Below are 9829 nucleotides of genomic sequence, written 5' to 3' on the forward strand. Positions count from 1 at the left end.
AAACTTCTCTTAAAAGATCGAAAGTCAATACAGTTCCGCAAATAACTTGGTAATGCGTTGAACATGGCTGCTGAGCTGTCTTGAAAGGTGCCACTTTCGATAGGCACCTTTAACTTGACTTCACAGGACGAGCGTAGGTCTCGTGCTGGTATGTGTTGTTCGAGTTTTAAGTACTGTGGCCAATAGTCGAAATATAGTGCTTTGAATACGCACTGTAGTAACTGATAACTTCTACGCTCTATCAGCGGCAGCCAACCCAGCTGCAGGCAGTCACCTTCTCTCGCATAGCGATAAAGTCACTAATTCCTGACTCAAGGGTGCGGAACTTTATTGTTTCTCCAACAATTGATCTGCATTCTTTGCATATTCCTTTAAATAATACGATTTCGTTTTAAAGAAAGTGATTCATATTTCTCATAATATCAAAGCTAATATCACCAAATCCCCCTCTCGACGACCAAATTTCGCTTCAGTGATAACCTTGACACTTTTTTCATGAAATTTCATTCTGTGACAAAACTGAATTGTCTGGCGTTAACTTACCAGAGCCGACTGGCAGAAAGATTCCTGTAAGCTTGAGGATTGACCTTGAAAATTCTTCACCTATCCCTCGGTCTGCGGCTCGGGACTTGCGAACATGTTTCGATAGTTGTGTAGGAACACGACAACGCGCTGCACCTCTGCGCCAACCATTTCCCAAGGAATAACGATGTGCAGGGCATATATTCAAGTCAGAAATATTTGGAGGGCAACTAAAAATTGAAGATCGTGCTAAAATGAGATCAACTTCAGTATCAACTCCGCTTGCGGCGGTCAGCCCTAGGGAGCGTTTGTGTTCCAGAATTTCTTTCTTACAAGACAGCAACGGCACAATATTAATGTTGTCATTTTTCTTGATTCCTCGAGCTCGCAGATCTTTGCCGAATTGACCACCAACTAATCTCTGGAAAGAGCAATTGTTCGCCATATTTCAGATAAACATCAGACCAAATTAGAGATAGTACCGACTAAAGTGAAAACACCGCCTAATTCAAAATGAGCTGTCAATTTAAGAAAACTGTCTTTCCTGGTAACAAGTCTAGGACCTTTTCCAAACACGGGTTTTCAGTTTGACTTAATCGTAATCTGTGAGTGTATCCTACACTTTTTTAATCAAGTCCACACTTTAAAAAGAGTTCGGAAGTGTTCTTTGTTACCCGAGATCTATGCGCATTACGGGATACCCGAAAACCCCCACTATCTTTGTTATAAGAAGCAATCCTAAAACACAATTCTCCATGTACATTTTTTTCAGCGAAATTCTGATATGTCCGCGCGAGTGAAAGAGGGCATTGTTCGGGCATTTCCTTTCCCTCAAAAATGGGTGGAAGCTGAGTATGTGAAAGATTACGTGACAGCATCGATGAGTCACACGATGCATCCACGGCATTTTTTCCCACTGTTTCAGCAGCAGAAATCCACCTTCTTGAGATCTGAAATCTGTACGTAAATCCGAAAAAAACAAAGCTAGGACAAGCGAAATAACGTTTTAGCAAGTGGGGTACAGATCGCCGTGGAGTCAGTTTGGTTGGAAAAAAGCACACGTGTTTGACCGTGTTTGTCACATTTCGCGGCGGCAAGAAAGCAAGCAAAGCAGTCAGTTAACCTAAAAAATTGCCTCTAAGCTGCTATTACAGCATAAAGGAACTTAAATAGAACAACTGTAACAAGAATTACCTAGTTTTCACTAGATTTCTCTCATTTGTGTTTCACATTTGCTAATTGAATATTGACTGTCTTTAGTGAACTTTTGTCGGGCCGCTCCGGCACGGAAATAAGTTTTACCAAAATATATTTTTTGCTATCATTGAATACATGCCTTTAAGTCGTGAAATTCGAAGTTTCAGCCAATTCTGAATTTTACCGCCTATGTTTATGATTGTTTGAAAATGGGTCGCAATTTGGGATTTTCCAAGTCCGAAATTTCGGCAAATGTTTGAGTTCTCACAAGTAATTTTAAATCGATAGCTATCTGTTTCTATCTGGCCTTAATCATCAGCTTTTTATCTCCCTAATCAAATTACAAAACAAAGAAATGTGTATTTTCTTTTGCACCTTCACGAGAGTTTTGATTCTATGGCCCTTGATTGAGGCGTCATTTTGGTGATTTTTCCATTTCAGGAGCCGCCTGGAGTTTCTCGAGCTTTTCTCGAGCTTTTCTCGAAATTAGAAAATTTCCAGAACTTAAAAGTTATATCACGTTTCTTAGGACACCATAGGCTATCTCTGGACAAAAAATGATCTGGGTCAATTTTTTGACTTTGTGCCATATTTTCACGATGTCACGGAGTCCTTACAGAGAGTCGCTCTTAACAGCGATGCTGTGTGTACATTATATTTATACATGAGAATTGCTACGTCTGTAAAGTCACTTTTCAATGCGAGTATGCATGTATGTATCAATACCACAGGGATAAACTCTTGGGACGTAAAATGGTCTTGATAGTTTGTATGATAATAGAAAAGCTTGTTTTGGTTTTTGAAGGCACGTTTTCTATTACATTTTAAACTCTCACCTCTTGTCTTGCTTTTTCAAGAGCACGGTTCTCGGACGATAAGCAAGGCTTTTTCGGAGCGGGTCAATGAGAGAATATCGATGGAACAGCACCGGCTTTCAGAAATGCTTGCTTTTTCGAACCAAGGAGTTCTGCCTGGAGGTCACGCTCGTAGCAGTCAGATGTGAAATGTTCGGAACACAACCTGGTGCTATTTGAAATGATGAGGTCAGCGCGATGATCTTCGCGAGCCACTCTTCTCTCAGAGATGGGTCTTTTGGAAAGCAATGATAGGATATACCAGTTGTCTTTCTTGAGTCGTTGCAATCGAACGCCGCACAGTAAATCATTTTATCAAGAAACACTTGAAATATTGAACTGTATCTTTCCAGAGAGTATTGATATTGCACGACTAAAGGATTTGAATTCTGCATTTATACAAGGTTCGTAGGAAAAGACCACAATGTTTTCTACGAATAAAGTCATAAGCCAAATTCCATGGCAGATTTTCAATTTTATTGCCAATTATGGCTACTTACAACACTAATCGTCCTTCTAAATCTTGCCAAAAATGACATCCGACTAGCCCACAAGAGTAAGTTTACACCCACTCCATCACAGAAAACATCGCCTTAACAGTAGATGCACTGTATGACCATGATTGCTTGCCGAAGTTTACACATGATGTCCGTCAAAAAGTGTCTTTGAAGTGGAAAAACCACTGCTACAACTAAAGTATCAAAACTGCTTACACTGACAGGCGATTGGTGACTCGCGTTGCGCTTTTACCACAGTTTTAGAGAAGGTAGAGATGTCTGTGACCATTTAAGAGAACTTAACAAGCTAGCATTCTGGGTAACAGAAACAACTTGCTTGTATTGTCCTTCAATTTTCCAAAACTCTAGCTAACCCGTGCTCAGAAAGACGCAAAGTGCCAACTCATACTGGGTCCTCACACTACACGGCACTTCACTTCTTCCCCATATCATACGTCACAAAGTTATAAAAGAACCGCTGGCACAGGAGTTCTGTGCCTCCGTACCATAGTCGAATTTTGAGAAAGCTTGATATTATGCGTGCTACATTTTGTTTGACAAGGAAAAAAGTATAAGAAATTGTTTAATAATACATAGTGGCTTCAGTTCTCCTTTAAGATTGAGAATCAGTATGTAAGTACCATCCTTTTTGCGTCGAATTAATATAGGGGAGATAAATCTAGGACTCCCTTCGCATAGAGCCTAGAAATTTCAGCATTGATGATATTATCTTCCCCGCTATTAAACGCTTGTATTTTCACAGTATTACGGTAACATGAAGCCCCTAGTCCAAATTCAATGTGGAAATGCTGCACTGTGTCAAGGATAAAGGGGTCAGAGATCAACTTCTTCCAGTTGTGCACAAACTCTTTCAATTTACCTGCTTTGAATTGAGCAGTGCTTATGAGGGGAAAACATATCAAGGGTTAGTGTCTCACCTCATCTGTGGTTTGCATATCTGCTGGAGGTGCAATTAAGTCTTTGGCTCCTTGTTCTTCCCTCCCCCTTTTTGTGGCTTCTGATTTGGGTTTCTGTCGAGAGAGGGGCGCTTTCCTAAAAAAGAACAGAATACAGAACTTTATTTTACGTGGCACTCCACTTAGCTGAAAGCTACTTTACAGGAAGCCCACAAATAAACAGATAAATTTAGCTAACAATCTAAGAATTTAAATCATTTATTGGTACATGAATAATTACAAATTAAAAATTACAATTTTAAAAACTACGCAACTGCAATAATAACAATTTTAGAAAACTATGTGACGAAAACTTCTTAAGAATTCCGTTGTGCCGGCCATTGCGCGAATCGAATCCGGCAGCCCATTCCATGCCTTTCTGCGAAGTACCAAAAAGACCTGAGACCATGCTTGGTGCTTCTTACTTTGGGTAATGAGAGCATGTTCGTTCCCCTTAAGTTATATTTTGTATCCTTTACCTTAAGTATGTTCGCAATAGGGGTCAGTGCCTTCTCCTGGAAGTAACTATTTATCGTGATTAACATGTCCTGGATACGACGTCCCTCTAGTGTGCTATGTAAACCAATCCAATTTAGCAATCTATCGTAAGAACCTTTCTTATCCTTATATACAAATCTAAGCGCACTTTCATTTACTCTCTCTAGTTTCTTGGTGTTCCTGGCTCCACAATGGTGCCATATCTGGCTGCAATAATCAAAATGCGGTAAGATAAAAGCATGATATAGTGCTTCCTTGGTTTTACAAGGCAGAACATTCTTAAGCCCATTTAAGGCGTTTACTTGTCCTCCTGCCTTTCGGCAGATAGATGTAATACGAGAGTCGAATTTCAACTTATTATCTAGTGTTACGCCTAGTAGCTGTATCTCGGTGGAAACAGGTATGGATTTTTCTTCGCATTTTATATCGAAATTGTGAGCCGTGTTTCCCAGCACCAGAGCTTGATATTTATCCGGATTTGCTATCATGCCATTTTGTTGAAACCACTGTATGGTGTTAGTCAGGTCTAGGTTTATACCGTCTTCCACGGCTTGGGGATCCTGATGCCATAGATGGAGTTTAGTGTCATCTGCGTAGCTTATCAGCCTACAATCTCTAATAGCAAATGTAAGATCATTCATGAAAATATCAAACAATAGTGGTCCAAGTAAGGACCCCTGCGGCACTCCTCCCGACACACCCATCCAGGTGGAGAAAGTATGGCTCAACTTAACTCGTTGAAATCGGCATGATAAGTAACTTTGTAAGATTGCCACTGAATTGTCGCTCACGCCATAAAACTTTAACTTCTCGAGAAGCAGTTCATGTGGAAGGCAGTCAAAAGCCTTGCTAAGATCGATCGCTACTGCTCCGATGACCTTGCGCTTGTCATGTTCCGCTCTCCTGTCTTCCGTTAAAGTTATCAGGAAAAATCGATTCAAAATGCTCCGTCATCTGCATGTGAATGATTTTCTCAAACACCTTGGCAAAAGCAGGTAGTACGGTGACCAGTCTAAAATCTTTTTGTGTAGGACACTTTCCTTTTTGTGATGTGGTGTTATTTGACCATGTTTCCAAGTATCTGGAACCTGTGATTTAGCTATGATGGTATTCACTAGATCCCTAAAAGGTTTTGCTATGGAACCGGATGAAGCTTTAACAGCCCGTGGAGGAATAAGATCATGTCCCTGTGCTTTATTAGGTTTCATATTGTCCAGTACTGCTTTCACAACATGATGGTTAGTCAGCCGGTCGATGACTCGTCAGAGGAATTCTGTTTATATGTGCCTGGTCTCTGAAAGCAGTGTGCTTGTGGACAATCAAATCTTTTGTGATATTTGTAAAATACTCATTAAAGATTTCTGCCACTTGGCTTTGCTCCTTGATGACTCTTTCCTTTTCATTGAGAAAAATAAAGTCATCCGGCACATGCTTTCTGGTATGCATTAACGGCTGCAAAGACTTCCACAACTCCCTTGGGTTTCCCGCGCGCGAACTGCATAACTGATGAAAGTGATGTATGATGGATTTTCGTCGCAAAGCGACAACATGGTTCCTTCAAGACCTGTAAGCCTCCCAACCGTCCTCAGATCTTGTCTTATTAAATTTGCGTTTAAGAGCATTCCTTTTCCGCATAGCTTTCTTTACCTCAGGAGTTATAAATTTCGATTTACCTGCAGCGTTTCTACACCTCTTAGACTTTATAGGAGCGTGAGCATTCAGAACATTAGTATACATTTTTTCCCATGCACAGCAAATGTCATCAACATCGTCAAAAATGTAGGCGATGTTAAAAGGAACGCACTCCAGATCTTTGTGGCAACTTGTCTTTCAGGTTGAATGCCTTGTCTAGCATTTTTGCCAGAATTGTCACTGACTTGACAACACAAGTCTGGGCAACTTGAGCCCTACAGTCAAAAGACCGGGTCCGTTGTCGGAGCCTTGGCCAAATGAGCTTATCTACTTTAGCTTGACCCAACTTCTCCTTAAGTTTCTCCTCATAAGGCTTTTGAGGAAAGCTTATGACCGTCCTTAACTTAAGGAGACTAAAGAACGATCAAACAGACACTTTTAACTTAAATCACGCTTTGTCTGGCGATTCCACCGATTGGGCATCTTTTGTCTCTCAGAGCAAAATACCCAGAGTAAAATTTGTCTTTGATTGAAACCATGAAGGTACAAGAAGGCAATGGGACACAAAACATAGTTAATGTATGCAACTTTAATCGATCTACTGAAAACAAGTTTTTCATTTAACGTTGCATATGAAAGTCACGTTTAACATCAGGTCACGAAATTTGATCCGTCACAGCGGACGTTTCAGACCCCTTAAAAAATCATTCAATTTCGAACATTTTGGTCTAGTTCTTAGAGGAAACTTTAACATATAGAGCACCAGTCAAGCCCTGTTTTGGGTCAATCGTCAAAAAATTAGGGCCGGCCTTTCGGGCTCGAATATTACACATTCAGCTTTGTTTACAAGTAAAATCCAAGTGGTTTCCTGACTATGCGGAAGACTAAGCTCGACTTCTCTTTACGTACGGATGTAACGCAAAAATCCCCGCCGTTTTCGAAGTCTTTGTTAAATTTGGCGCGTTTTGATACCAAATTCGTTGGGGTATGCAAAAATTAGCAGTCAGCCTCATGGAAGTGAAGTTTGCGTTCATCCTAATTATATCCTGTGCGTCAATCGTTCGCATAGTTGAAGCTGCTCCTGGCGATTAGGATGCAAAAAAATGAAGCCTTTCAAGGACGTCCTCATGGCGTTACACCAGCGTTCATAAAGGAAATCAACAAGTATGCCACAAATTAATAACTGTATATTTTCGCCCTTGTCCGAATTGTAAAACATATTTTGGAGATGTCTAACTTGACTGAACTGCTTCAACAAACAAATCCAGAAATTGATGGAAACCGCTAAAACCGCTACCAAACAAGGAAGAAGTTCTTTAAAACGGCTAATTAACACTTGGACAAATGGACCGAAGAAAACATTCTGATTTACAGTTTACTATGACGAGGTTAGGTCCATAGTCTTGCAAAACGAGAACATGAACTAATCGATAATAAGTGGAAAATAGAAAGAGATGTGCTAGAGGAGACAGCAAAGAGGCTGCATTTACAAAGGCATCTAAAAAGGACAAAGTTTATAAGAAAAAATTCCAGAGATTAGCCTGTAAGATTATCAAACTTGGTCGTCAGAAAGGTGTGAGAGGTCCCCATAAGGCCAAATCATTTACAGATTACACCCCTCAACACCAGTGCAGAATCAGAAAGCAAGTTGTAGAAGATTGTCAGTCAAATCTTTATTTCGTTGGCCTATATAATTTTATCACCACAAAAATTGAAGTTTTCAACAACGATACTCAAATGTATGAGACTTTAACCTCCTCGATGACGACAATGAGCTAGAGCTAAGTGGTGAGCAAGAAAAAGTGTTTGATCAAGACATTGACAACATAAACCTTATGCTATACATAAAGGATCGTTTCAATATTTCTGATTTGGCTTGGCATGAACTTTCCATGAAGCTGAAAGACATGCCTAATGTTCATTCCTTAAAGAGAAGAGTGGAAGATAACGGAGTCTCCAGGAGATGTGGAAAGAGTACAAGTGAAGTTCACGGACAGTGTGAAGTCACAGATTCAACGGTTACAAAAGGATGGATTCAAAGACACGACAATCAAAGTAAAACTGAGTGGTGATGGCACATGTATTGGAAAAAGACTACGTGTCGTAAACTTTACATATACCATCCTAAATGAGGGGCAACCGGCCATGACTGAATCTGGAAATTACGTTCTACCCATCTTAAAAACAAAAGAAAATTATGATTCAATTAGGATCAGTCTGGAAGATTTGCGAAACGAAATGGACAACTTGAAAGAGGTCACTATCAATGATAAGAAATACACATTTGAATATTTTTTGGGAGATTAGAAATTTCTTGCCACAGTTTGTGGTTGAGGTCCAGCCAACCGGGAGTATGCATGCATCTGGTGTAAGTGCCCGAGGGAGGATAGGTGGGATACCAGCAAAACATGGTCATTTCAGGATCCTGCATCAGGAGCAAGATCTCTGGAAGAGATATCCTTGCATTCAATGAGAAAGCAATTTAATTGCAAAAATACCCCCCTTTTTCCATTCATCTGATAACTTAATTGAATTATTAATCAGGGAACTGCCGCATCAAGATGCCATTGACAAGAAAGTTACCTTTCCCAGTGGGTTTTCTAGGGAAAAGTTTAAGCATATGGCAGCATATGAAAAACTGCTACGTGACCTGGGCATTTATTAGAGGGTAAGTCCAGACACAAAGAAGTTAGAGTATAGGGATCTTAATGGACCAGAAAAACTAATTTTGTTCCAGAACATTAGTATTCCAACTCTCTAGTATTCCAACTCTCTTGCCTTCCCTAAAACAGGCTAAATCAATTCAAAACCTGTGGAAAGATTTCATGGATATCATAGGAGATCTTAAATTAGATTACACTGATAAAGATGAAATCCAAGTTTTCAAAACTAAAGTTAAAAACTGGCTCAAGAAATTCACTGAAAATGATATGTATGAGACAAAAGCAGTTACCCCCTACATGCACGCTCTCTGCTGCCACGTTCCTGGATTCCTTTCATTATATCATAACTTGAATTTCTTCAACCAACAGGGAATGGAAAAATACAATGATCTTGCATCTAAAGATCTTTTCAGATCAACTAACCACAGAGGTGTGGAGTGCTTACCCCAAATGTTTTTGAAGAAGAATAGGCTACAATTTCTGCAAGGAGTAGGATGTGAAAGAACTAAGTACTAAATACAATATGAGTGACCGTATTGTATCGGATATACAATGTAGACATTTTATATCCGATACAACACGGTCGCTCTTATTGTATTGTGCTTATGAAATGTCAGCATTTAAGTGTTAATGTACACTAGGTATTTTTGGTGATTCAAGACATTTTAACCATGAAAACTGAAAGAAACATTTATGTAAATGAAGAGAAAGCTGTATCAGAAATACAGATATTGATCAATAAATCATTTCTTTTGTTTTCCCATAATGAATTATTAATGAGTTTTATAAGCAAAATTACCAATACAGTAACTGTAACAGCGTAGAATCAAAACATGCACTGAAAAATGCTCTACTTGTGAGCATATTTTATGCTGTGGACACCTTCAGAAAATTAACAGGAAATGGGTCAAAAGGTGTTTACAGAATCAATAACAGAAGAGCTACCATACATAACAGAGAAATTTTAAATCAGTACAGTATGTATCAGAAATAATTTAGCGAATCGTATA

The 9829-nt window shown here is 39.5% G+C and overlaps 2 pseudogenes; one reads left to right on the plus strand and one right to left on the minus strand.

The window, feature by feature from the left end:
* The window catches only part of LOC137988581 (uncharacterized), a 9917-nt pseudogene extending 7033 nt beyond the window's left edge, over window positions 1-2884 (minus strand).
* Window positions 2885-5778: 2894 nt separating this feature from the next.
* LOC137988582 (uncharacterized) lies at window positions 5779-9335 on the plus strand (annotated as a pseudogene).
* The last annotated feature ends 494 nt before the right edge of the window (window positions 9336-9829 follow it).

This window comes from Montipora foliosa, unplaced genomic scaffold (assembly GCF_036669935.1).
Source record: "Montipora foliosa isolate CH-2021 unplaced genomic scaffold, ASM3666993v2 scaffold_422, whole genome shotgun sequence".
Taxonomy (NCBI): domain Eukaryota; kingdom Metazoa; phylum Cnidaria; class Anthozoa; order Scleractinia; family Acroporidae; genus Montipora; species Montipora foliosa.